At 33.5% G+C, this 13,211-nt stretch overlaps 1 protein-coding gene across 4 annotated transcripts in view; it reads right to left on the bottom strand.

The window, feature by feature from the left end:
* Nucleotides 1-12,321, bottom strand: part of LOC123566561 (lachesin-like) — a 460,053-nt gene extending 447,732 nt beyond the window's left edge. For all 4 annotated transcript variants that reach the window (XM_053549741.1, XM_053549738.1, XM_053549742.1 and 1 more), the window contains exon 1: nucleotides 11,725-12,321. The gene's annotated coding sequence lies outside the window, so the exon portion shown is untranslated. The remainder of the gene's footprint in view (nucleotides 1-11,724) is intronic.
* Between the last annotated feature and the right edge of the window lie 890 nt (nucleotides 12,322-13,211).

Below are 13,211 nucleotides of genomic sequence, written 5' to 3'. Positions count from 1 at the left end.
AACTTTCCAAAAACTGAAACAATTATTGCTGTGTATGAAATTTATGATTCTCACCACAAAACACAACCATGGGTGTATTAACAATGACAATATTTAGATATTCTTTGGAGCCTTCAGATCAAGTAACTGTTTTTGGCTGTAAATTGAATTTGTAAGTTATATAAATCATACGAAGTTGATCATATAACAAGGAACGTCCTACCTTGCGAGAATGAAATACAGTATACACATCTTTTTTTTAGTACAGTAAGATGGAAGAGATCTCAACTTTCAATTTAATTCCTTTCACGTTATTAATGTCGCGTAATAAAAGTTGCAGGTTAAAATACGAAAAATGTTTGTTTTCAAAATGTTTCAATCTGTCTATAATTCACTGCTGTCGTTCAGAAGGATCTGGCAGAATACGAAAATACTACTTAAAAACACGGGAATTTTTTCGTGAATACAAAACTTACGATATATTGTGAAATCCTTAATTTGGTTGGTGGTGGATTAATTTTCGTTGATTTCTCGACTGAGACAATCTGTGAAATTAAATCCTAATGGACATATGCAAAAAGCACATTCATTTGAAATTTGAAAATTCATATCTCCGGGCATTGCATTTTTTACAAAACCACGAAATTATCTGACCACGAAATTATAAGATTTTACAGTACATATTTGACTTGATTTGATTGTCAATAAAAGATTAATAATGATTTTAATTTCTGTTACTTGCCTGAATAGCATTTGCTATGTCCAGATACAATATGTCTAAAGTATTATTTAAAAATATAAATACTAACAAACATTTGCTACGTTACAGATAGTATAATAATAAACAAATAACTAAATACAGCATGAATTCGTATAACCACTAAACACTCGAAGGACTGTTACTACTACAGCAGTTTGTTAGTCGCCTTCTGATATGCTTAAAGATTCTTCAGCTGGTAGAAGAAGTTCTTAAAATGTGACAATCAAAAAATAATATTGTAAATAAAAGAAAAATAATGCAGTTAATGAAAGGCTTACATAAAGGAATAAGGAGCTGAAGATTGCATAAGAGTTTAGCTTTTTAGGAAAAAAAGAAAAAATGTATAAAGAACTTATCTCTATATGAAATTGGTCACTTTCAAGTTAATCCAGGTAGAGTTATCTCTTCACTGCCTCTGTCAAATAAAGTGCTGCATGCCTGAGAGACTATTTACAGTACACTTTCAATGGAAGATTATGTGAAGTATGTATTGAATAAACTGACCTTATCTTTGTTGTAGAAGTAATAAGGTTTACAATGTATAGATCAAGTATCAGTAACGTCCGAGAAACAATTAATTTTTGTTGTTTACCACTTTGTAATGGGTTTGGATGATTCCATTTTCCAAAGGACAAGGCATTAAAAGACTGTGAAGAAAGGAGTAAACGACCAAAAAGGCAAATTATAGGATCCATCAAAACATGATGTTGTTTGCTATAGGCATTTCAAACCAGAAGACTACACAACAAGTGAAAAAAAGGAAGTGCACATTTTCTGAACTCATTGCATTATAGCATGGATGGACGGATAACTCAGTGGTTTGCACACTGGCCTTCCAATCCTGAGGTCGGGGGTTCTTTTCAGTGTTTCCCACCCAACTAGAGGTGTACTGGTCAGGAACCCAGGCAATCCTTGCGTGTATCAGTGCTATACACTGGACACGTTAAAGAACCAGCTGTCTATTCGCAAAGAGCTAGGCTAAGTTAGCCGGACAAGCCTGTATCTGATTTCTGATCTGTCTGTCGTGGGGGCTTTGTCTCACTCTGTCCCTCTGGTCAGATTGCTCTGTGTCTGTACTAGTAGAGGATGAATTATGCGCCCTGTGTGGCTGCATCTGAACTATGTAAAGCGCTTTTGAACGTGAAATTGATCATGAAAAGGGCGCTATATAAATCTGGTATAATAATAATAATAATAATAATAATAATAATAATAATTTGATAATATATATTGAGCCTTAGAATCATTAATGTACAGGTATTCTTGATATTTAATTCTGTCATTTGTTTACAAAAATATTCCTGATTGATTATAAGTTATTTCAATTAACTGTCAGACAAAAAAATGCGTTTGAAGAATGGATAGTTCCGTCTGTCTTCTTGGAAAGGATGTCTACAAGCTCACTTGAGAAATTGGAATTGAAAGAGAGACAGAGAGAGAGGGTTGAACAAAGACGTACCAAAAAAAAAGCAGAATGTTCAAATCCAGATTCATTGAAAATACCAGATGTTCAGATGGAAGTAGAGTGTCCGGTGAAACAATATCAGAGGAAGTTTTGAGCCACGCAAAAATAATTGTTGCCGTTCAATGTGAACTGCCAGTAGACTTTGAAGCACCTTTTTCGGTTGAAAAGTTTAGAAAGAGTCCAACTGATATGAAATATTACACTGGTTTCGACGATTACGAGCACTTTATGATGTTTTATACACACTTAGGACCTGAAGTTGACCATCTTAATAAGAAGTACAATCGTCATACATAAAAGATTTAGAACAGTCGCAGCAAAAGTAACTCGCGATGCACTCCGTGTTATGTACAATAAATTCAGTTCTCCGGCGAATTGATGCTGTGCATCAAAATTTTACTTGTTCACATAATTTAACACAACTTAAGGAACCGGTAGCAACGACAGTCATTGAATGGACAGGTATGTAAGCATTGGCTTATCAGCAGTATTACTCCTGCATGTAACATCTCTGCTCTGCAGGTTATAGGTACTCGGTGATAGAGATTTATATACAACACTTGCTTCTGATAAAGTTAGGATATGTTCTTGATGATAATGAATATTAGCTTTACTCAGCACACAGTAATATTGTATACTGTACATAGTAATATTGCTAAATCAATTAATTGAATAATCAATTAACTGTGTAATATATCATGGCTTATAAATTGTGACCTCTGCATACATTATTTATCATAATATGGACATTTATTCCACTAGTGATTCATATAGGAAAATATTGATCCATGTTATTGATGAGAAATAATGAATAGGGTATGTGATGAATTATTTCATTTAATATTAGTATAAGAACATGCACATAAGCAAAAAGAATTCTCAAATCTTAACATAACTTGTAAATCCCCTGCTTGTAGTGTGCATTTTAATGTTTTTGAAGTTTAGTATCTTTGACACTGAATGTTCTCTAAGTTGTAAAAAGTATGTTAGGTTTTTAGGTGTTATTTTTTATTTCAAAATCATACAAGTCATTGTTATTCCTGTCATAAAGTTATTGTGTTTAATTCACTTTCTATATAGAATGTCAGGTCTTTGATCCTGTCTGTCGTCTTGGATTTCTAACATCTTCCCACATTGAAAGTGATGTGAATTCCCTGTCCACATTTTCGTTCCAGTCCATTATGGCCATTGCACTACGCCGCTCATATTCCACATTGCCAAATGCTATCCGTTTGTCATGGAATATGATATAGGCATTGTTGAAGGATTCAACGTAATGTGTATCAATACTGTAGCTAAGGCCTTGTCTAGGGCCTCTTAATTCTGTCAAATGTTACTACATCAACAAGTAAACAAATAAAAACATAGCCGTCTGGCAGATACATAATATTACTAATAAGAGAAAATAATCAATTATTCCAAAAATTTGCATTGGATAGCATGGTATTCTTCAAAAAATGTTATTTAATACAGAAGCAAAAGTTGTATAAATGCTACCAACTTTATGCAATTACAGTTTGATTCCCAGTAACACCTGTGTTCATATTACACATATACATACATGGAATTGCTTTGATATGCGACAACTAAACACCCTAGTGGTTTTAGTATTACAATATAATTTGTCAATTGGCACAAACAACAGCTGCTCTCTGCTTATAGAAAGAGTTAGCAATTTGAACATTACACTAAATGCTTTCCTAAACTATGTGTGTTTGTGTATTCACAGTTTGCAGGTAAGAATTTATATTTATGTTGGTTAAGTTTTGCTTCTATGTTAACATTGTTTTTCTACAAATTTGCATCATGTTTTATGTTATGATTTGATAATTGAAACAATAAAATAAATACTTTTACTGTGTAAAACTAAGGCAAATGCAGTAATTAGTTATCGCAGTATCTTACAGTTAAGAAGCATGTTACCTTTATACTTAATGTTGGTACTGCATTATAACATTGATATTGCATTAATACTAGTATTTTACTTAGTGTTTGCTCATTACATTTCCATTACTTCAGACTCATGTTGTTTCCATGTTTCGAATGCATTGCAGATCTATTCTATTTATAATTCATTCATAATTCAATCATAATTGTTTGCTCATTACATTTCCATTACTTCAGACTCGTGTTGTTTCCACGTTTCGGATGCATTGTAGATCTATTTTATTTATGATTCATTCATAATTTAATCATAATTTGCATATAAACGTATCATTATTGTTATCATTATTGTTGTTATTATGTTCAAATAATAAAAACCAAATGCTTTCCTAAACTCTGTGTGTTTGTATATTAACATTTTGTAGACTATTCCAACAACAAATTTCAGCCTTAAGGCCCAGTTACAATACGATGCACATAGTCCTCTGGTGTTTTATATACCTGCTAACTCCGGGTCGCCTTCTTCAGTATACTTCCAGCAACAGAGTTATTGATTATCAACTTTGATGGTGCATAATTTAGACCCATTCTACATCTGGAGGTTAGGTGGCAGTTTTCATGTATATTTCGGTAATGGGGAACAAAAGTGTCCAACATTGTTTTTAGATTTTTTGACGATCCTTTGCAATTTTTCATTGCATAGTACACATAAGTTTTAACTGAAGCGGCTTTATCACTGAGCTCATGGTGCCAGGTTTTGCCATGCAATTGTTTTGGTCCTTGTCCAGTCGGCTTGATTACTTTGGTAATACCTTTGGTTGCGTGCCAAGTGTCATTAGCATTGTCAACAGTGTTCCGTTCCTGACGAAGATACTTATTCACAGAGGCATTTCTATAATGTCCATGAATATGAACAGAAACATCACCATCGTCAAAATCTTCATACAACCTTATACTCCTACCAGTTAGTGTTTCGACTAACTGGTTCGTCATCTTTATTGACAGTGGCGGCCCCAGCAACTTTATGTGTCATATTCCCAATGGCAATAATGTCAGACTATTTAGCGTTTTTTCTAGTTGAATGTCTTGCATCTGTTAAAATGGTAATTCCTTTATATTCAGTGACTTCAATTGTGGTTATTTCTTCTTCCTGTCTAGCTTCTGTAATTGCTTCTAAGGCTACAGCTTTTGTCACATCACAGTACATGGAGTGCACATTTTTAATAGATGATTCCGCACAAAGTCCAAACATTGAACCTTCACAGAATCACTCGTACTGACTGTATCTAAGTCCTAACATACAAAATTCACGTATTACTTGCATGTTTGCTAAGTATCGTCCCCCTTCAATATGAAGTGAGGTGTCCATTTTCAGTGTGTGAATGTTCTGGCAACGAAATTCAACTTTTCCAACATGACCAAATCTTGTTACTTTGCCAACATCTATCAAAGACTGGCATTCCACATGATGCTGAAGTATTCTCGCATTTATGTTTCTTAGGGCCGACTTGCTCAGAAGAAAGTGTTCCACATCAAGTGCATCTTGCTCTGCCGTTAGGTATGTTAAATGTTTTATCTGTCCAACAGTATGGTCGGTTTGTGTCACATCATGAGCTTCCAGAAAACAATCCAGAACAGTATTTAGCAACTGTGTGTTTTTGTCAACTTTGTTGAATAATGATTGCTTGTATTCTTCTGATGGATCCACCTATATTACGATTATCTTTCAGTTTACGTTTTAAATTTCGTCTTTTCATTGGAGATCCTGAATCAGAAATACTTTGTTTTCCTGGTAATCCCATGCTTTGCAGATTATTTCAACCTAATCCCACTACCACCTTGCATTTCCATAATAACGAATAAAACGTTTGTCAAAATCTGAAATAACTATAGTGTTGTGCTGTTATTGTAAGCCTTGAATATTGTATAATATATAAATGAACTTATGTTATTACTCTGCTATCATACTAAGAGAATCCAGATGGCGTTACCACCTATTGTGCTAATTTGTCTGATAAGGACCATAAAATGTGTGCATTTATAGTTACAGTAAGTTGTAAAGTAGACTCATTACCTGCGGCCTGAAGGCTGCAGGTATATTGGAATGCAAACAAGTAGTGTAGCACATGGGGAAATGGGTGATATCTCGTGATTTTTTACCGATATGTGATTGGTTTATCGTATTTATGGAAAGCCGTTTTCGCAATATAGCTGGCAAGCTATATGATATATAGAGAAATGCTTGTGATCTGAATTCCTCATTCATCATTTCATATAATTTATTCAAACTTTCAGCAGTGATCAATATTGATACTTAGTTGTGCGTAAGAGATTTTTTAAATGCTCTTTAATTTCCCGGATTATGGTTCTGTGTTGTTTTGCTCTATATGTCAACGACGTCCAGGTGAAGGCATGAATCACATTTGTGATAGCTCTAGTAAAGTGTTTCAATAGTCAAAGAATGTGACCAGCTGAGCTAAAAGCTATGTTATATATGAAAAGGAAATATAGTTATTTTTGCTCAAAACAATGACTTTCAGAATTAAGAAATAACAAAGAGTTATAAAAATAAATTTAGATTTTATTAAAAATAGATTATCTCCTGTTGCGATTCTGTGTATTTCATACTTCACTGGAAATACATATTTCATAGATCTACTTGTAGAACATGTAGAATGGAGTAATATTTCCTACGTTAAAGCGTAATGGTATGATAAAAAAACTAGCTCGCTGTTCACCCATAAGTTACTTTTTAGACTGTGGTCACACAAACATCAATAACAATTTCTGGTCTGTATAACTTCTGGCCGCAGGAAATCTTTCGACTTGTCTTTATTTGTATATGTTTATTACATAAGATATGGAGGATCTGAGGGCAGTTTTCACCACTGGCGCCAGATCAGAAAGAAAATGCCTCTGTACATATTATACCCTACCCCTAGGTATTCTATAAGAACCATGGTCGTGAACGGGAAAATATACTAACCCGTTTCAAAAGCGCATTTCATACCTAAAACACGCAGTGGGATAAATGTGTACTATGGATATCAAACAAGTGGTAATTTATCTTCCATTGTGCATCGGTCACATTTTTCAATACATCTTATCTTAGAAAAACAACGCGTAGTTTATAGTAATTTCAACATTACACAAAAAACTTGCTTGAACTTCCCTGGTGAAGTTCCGTTCTAGATTACAAAACCATTCTGATTGGCTGTTGTAAAAATGTATGTCAATCGTCATTTTACTACACGTGTTCGCTAAAATGTGAAAATGCAGCAAAATGTGCAAAATGAATAAAATATACAGAACAGACGCAGACCAATGTACGATTTCAAATTAAAGATCATATACAAGATGAATTTCATTCATCATTTCGAGTTTTAGTGTAAAATTTTGATTTTTTAAAAATCTGTTTTTGTTTGTTTACGTTTCGCCAAACATGTGCGCACTGCCGTGACCTCTAGACCGGATGTTCATTAGGGAAGTTCAAGCAAGTTTTTTCTGTAACGTTGACGAAAGCATAAAATATGTTGATAATCTCAGCAATATGGAATATTGAGACAATGTGACTGGTGCACGATGGAAGATAAATTATCGCTTGTTCAATATACTAGGTACCCATTCACCGAACTGCGCGTTTAAGTTGAGAAATGTACGATTGAAACGGGTTAGTGCACTTTCCCGTTCATGACCATGGTTCTTATAGAATACCTAGGGGTAGGGTATAACATGTACAGGGGCATTTTCTTTCTGATCTGGCGCCAGTGGTTTTCACAACCATTTCTGACCATCTGGTATGTAAAAGAAACATAATACCAACTATTCTCTACAAAGACAACCAATTAATTAATTGTCTCTGAGCTTTAAAAAGGCGAGGGATCTTGTGATAATCTCCGTGTCCGTCCGTATGTCCGTACGTCTGTCCTAGCATGTAACTCCTATACCGTTGGCACTAGAAAGTTGAAACTTTGCCACAATACAGCTATGGCCTTTAGAGAGTGCACAACACTTTAAGAAATGCATTTAATGTAGATTTTCTACGTTTAAATTTAATCATGAAGAAATATCTTAGTGAAAGATGCGTTAAGTACATCTTTAAAGATACGGACATGTAAGTGTACTTAGCTGTGACCATCTTTTATTCCATTCTCCGAGCTATAATTCTGTTTAAGACGCATTTCAATTGCAATTAAACCAGTTCGTTCAATTAACTTGAGATATTGGGCTTTATCACGTGCGTTGATAAAAATTCAATCGAACATTTAGACATGTAATCAATAAGTTCAGTTAATTTGGTGGAATCTAACCCGAATATTGTTGTTAAAGGAAACAAAAACTACGAAGCATTGGAAAAAGGGAAGGCAGACGTCCTTTCAATTCCTACAACATTTTTGTAAAACCTATGGTATGTAAAAGCAATACATGATAAGTTAGATCAGATTGTTTATAGTGTGGCTGACCAAAAACGGAACGAAGTGGATAAGGTAAACAAAAAGCATGCATTGTTCGTAAAAATGTTCATACGGAACTAATCATTAACGAGCAAGTGCCTTTATAGCAGTAAAAATTGATTTAAATCAGATTTCAGTTTAACTTCCTTAACATGAAATGAAAAATCGTTAAAGAAAAGTACATTTAAAGTAATGAAATATTACAGACAATATATATCTCTTTAATGTCACTAACGACAAACATCAAATAACCATTTTTCAACTTTCGAAAAAAAAAGAGATAATATAGTTTAGATGATAACGGTAACTCTGCCAAGGAGTGTTACAGTATCTTCCGCTATAAAATATGCATAAACATTTCAGTTGTAGCTATGATATACCTCTTTGATAGTGTAATAAATATTTACAATTGTCAGAACGATCAATGACTTATACAGGACCCCTGGCCGTTGTTTGAAAGATAAAGATACATTTTTGATTGATTTGAGTCAGAAGATCATCAAAATGTCTTTATTAATAATAAGTGGAAATGTAATTAAGTTTTCTTTTGAAGTTTTTTGTTACTTTCCGTAATTCAACACATTCAAAGAGTTACCAGAATAATTATGATCGCTGTAAGTTACAAACCCATGTTTCAAGATATTTCACGTTAAGATTAATAATTGGGCAGTCATTCTAAAATGTTCCTGTCAGTTTATCAATTACTTTCAATGGGAAGCTGAAAAACTTACTTGGATACTTGTTTATGTTGCAAATTTATCACATTACGAAAATTATACTGACAGATTATAGCATGTGTTCTATATGCGATAAGAAAATCACGTTCCCTGAGTTGCATTCCTATAAAGCAGTTCACTTCTTGGACTGTGAGATAAAATCCCGCTTCACACGATTATGTTTTATTTTCTGTAGCTGGGGTTTATGAGGATTTCTTTTTTTCCTAAAAGTGGTTTCAAGTTGAAAAAGTGAGTTTCGAGTTACAAAAAATGAGTTTCGAGTTAAAGGCACTAACCTCCAGATTTGGCTATAAATAATCTTTTAAAAAAGATGACAGCCTCGGGAATCGAATCCCGGACCGCCGCGGCAAGAAAGACATTTTCCCGTCGTCGTAACCAATAGCGCTATAGCGGAATTAGTGAATTATGATTGCAAAATATAGATATTTATAATCGAGACAGTTTACCTGGAGTAAAGCGTTATAAACGCTCTTCGATTTTCATCGTAAAAGTAGTAAAAACATCAAATTCTCATATGTTTCCGTAACATATAGATTGTCAGTAATTCAGTTTTAAAGCCTTCTTAAGAAAGATAGCATTTATTTCCAGATATCTAAAAAAAAAATTGTTTGTGGCCAGAGTGAGTTACGAATTTAAAAAGTGAGTTTCGAGTCAAATTTTGAAAAAGTGAGTTTCGAGTTAAAAAGTGAGTTTCGGATTGAAAAAGTGAGTTTCGAGTTTCGAATTAACAAAGTGAGTTTCGCGTTAAAAAAAGTGAGTTTCGAGTTAAATATTAAAAAAGGGAGTTTCGAGTTATAAAATGCATGCATTTGAAGTATTTGACATTCAGTCAAATTATCTCAAGTTAGAGCTCAGGCATTTCTGTTATTTTTTTTGTGTTATATGTTACGTAATATTTGTATATATGTGGAATTTTTTTTGTTTGTTTGTTGGTTAGAACATGAAAATTATGAATTATAAAATACTACTATTACCGAATTATGAAGTTTCATGCAAAGTCCACTAATAGTATAGGAGAAGTGCCCCGAACAAATTTATTTAATTTATTTAAAAATGAGAACTAAGGGACCATATCTCCGCAAAAAAAAGTGATAAAAGGAAGTCTCACTGAATGCCTTTGTTCTTTGAAAAAGAATAAAATATGCAATAATGACCTCCTTAAATGCGATGCTAATATTACGAGATACATTACAGGACCATTGAAGCCAGCTTTTAGGTCACAATACATGATGAGCACATTTGTAATGATCCCTTATCTCATGAGGATTATCACAGAGGCAAAATTCCGATATTTATATTAGATATAAGCGATATGTGCAAATTTTCAGAAAGTGGTATTAAAAGGGATTTTTTGGCAGACAGTTTTTATAATAATTTACTCAGTAGTCGCCTCTGCGCTTTAAGCGGTATCCATTAGTAAATCAATGAACTGATAAATAGCAGAATTATAATTCATTTTAGAAGTACCAGTCCATGCACAGAACCGTATTGTCTCTGATTTGATAAATTAACTTGAAACATACTTATATTCGAAACACACCTTTTCTGACTAGAAACTTGCTTTTTCTGACTCGAAACTCGCTTTTTTCTGACTCAAAACTCGCTTTTTCTGACTCGAAACTCACTTTTTAACTTGAAACTCAATTTTTAAAACTTAACTTGAAACTCCCCTTTTTAGCTCGAAACTCACTTTTTTAATTCGAAACTCCCCCTTTTAACTCGAAACTCACTTTTTTTTAATTCGAAACTCACCTTTTGCAACTCGAAACTAATTTTTACTCAAAACTCGCTACTCACCAATAAATAAATCTCGGGGTATATAAGCTAGGGTAGATTTTTCTATGCACACTTCGCACCAGGGAGCCCTTTTTGGAAATTACAATAAATCAGTAGAAATATTTTTCCTGAAAATTGGTGATGTTTCAATCCATTCTCATTAGCGGGTACTAAAATGTTACATATTTAGACAGGCTATTATTCAAACAGGAAATTGTATTTTTTTTATTCTCGTTTTTAAACTGGCATTTTTGAAGTTTCGTTTGACTTAAACAAATCTAGTGTACTTTCGTTTGTTTGGTTGTGTTCTATATACTTATAAACGAATTTTTGTTACTTTTCTTGAAGCGTTATTACTACTTCGTGCAAGTATAATATCAAGCATGTGTTACTTATTACCGAGAGTTTTACTGGATGATTATTTGCGTTTACACTTAAATGTCATCATCATTCTGTGAAAATATTCTCAAAGCGAAGGGAAGAAATTCGTCTCCAAAATCACAGATCTTTTTTATTTATAAGATATATATTTACTATTTTCGAAAAAGGTGTGCCCTTCATAATTACGATTTAAAATACAGGTACCAATGTTTAAAACCAGAAAATGATAGAAAATATACAATATACAAAAGTCAGCATAAAACAATATATATAAAGGGGCAAACTTACAGGCGTATCTAACTATCTCCAGTTTCCTTTTCCGTAGGAAAAACATCTATGTTATCGACTAAAATAAACGCGAACTTCAAACGCTAGGTGCTCATATCAATGATATTTGATAAAGGAGTTCTTTCTTCTCTCAACAAATCTACATGTAGTTAAGCTTCACAACGTCGCTGATGATTCAAACTGGTAAGAAATCTTTCTTACACAAACCATAGGCTGATAAAATACATAATCCAAGTTGAAGATCACAGTCCCATTACCAAACCCAGTTATATATACATGATTATAATGCACGCTGATATTAAAATCTTATCACTGAATTTATCCAACATATTAGCACCTATTTATAGTCACATGTATTTCTAGTTTCCCCTCTGATAAAGTTTCATTATTCGATACAAAAGTACCGCCATAACAGATAAAATTCCAAAATTTAGTTGTCTTATGTTTCACCAGAATGTGAAAGCATAAATATAAAATTTAAATGTCCACGTGAGCATTTTTAGGCACGATTAGAAATCGCTAATTCAAAGAACATGCAATGGTGACTTTTCAGTTTACAGATTCAGTATTCCAGGATTTCCAGAATAAATAGCTGTTCTCAACAAACATACAGCTTTCATTTTCATCGAGATAAACGCTGATATTTTTACAATATATTAGCTGTTTGGGATATATTATATGTATGATATCTAAATAACATGCGGCTTGGTATCTTTCAACGAACTCCACAGAATCATCAGTCTTATTATAGTAGTCTCAAAGGCAAGCCGAACATACTTCATAACAATTCCCAATTAGAATAAAGTTAAAATTGCAAAATCAAAATTCCACTCTGTGACATTCACTTAGGGATCGACAATTTGAACTTCTGGAGGTGGTAGGGTTGAGGGTGTGTGTGTGTGTGTGTGTGTGTGCGTGTGTGTGTGTGTGTGTGTGTGTGTGTGGTCGTCGGGATTTTACGTGGAACCAAGATATTTTTTGCCTTTTACAAATGTCTGGGTTTTTTCTTCAGAATTTGTTATTCAAAATCTAATAAGCACATAATTTATTTTCCTTAAAAACTGTCTATTATGTTTCTTGTGTATAAGTATGTCTTGCAAATTGCAGTCCCTTTTAAAGGCTATCACTGGTGCCTCTGGAAATACTTGTTTTATCCTATCAGAGGTGTGGAGCATGGGTAAATGTTTCCAGAAAATCCGACCTATATTTATTCATTATTGCGGTTAAGAGATTTAGGGAAAATATCAGCACAATCGGAACCCGTGTGTTCACTTTGTTTGCTTTATTATAGAGCAGCAAGTCTTCAGTTCTTTCGCGTCTACTTTCTTAGTTCAGTTTCCACAAACTGTTCATTATATCCTCTGCTTTGCAACCGTGTTTTGATTTCAGCTCTGTGTAGTTTATATTTTGAATCATCAAAGCAAATTCTTTTCACGCGGATACCGAGGCCATACGGAATAGCTTTCTAAGTTGTTTCTGGGTGGGAT

Source organism: Mercenaria mercenaria, chromosome 8 (genome assembly GCF_021730395.1).
Source record: "Mercenaria mercenaria strain notata chromosome 8, MADL_Memer_1, whole genome shotgun sequence".
NCBI classification, from domain to species: domain Eukaryota; kingdom Metazoa; phylum Mollusca; class Bivalvia; order Venerida; family Veneridae; genus Mercenaria; species Mercenaria mercenaria.
The sequence above is the reverse complement of the archived record's forward strand: the minus strand, read 5'-3'. Positions and strand labels throughout refer to the sequence as shown.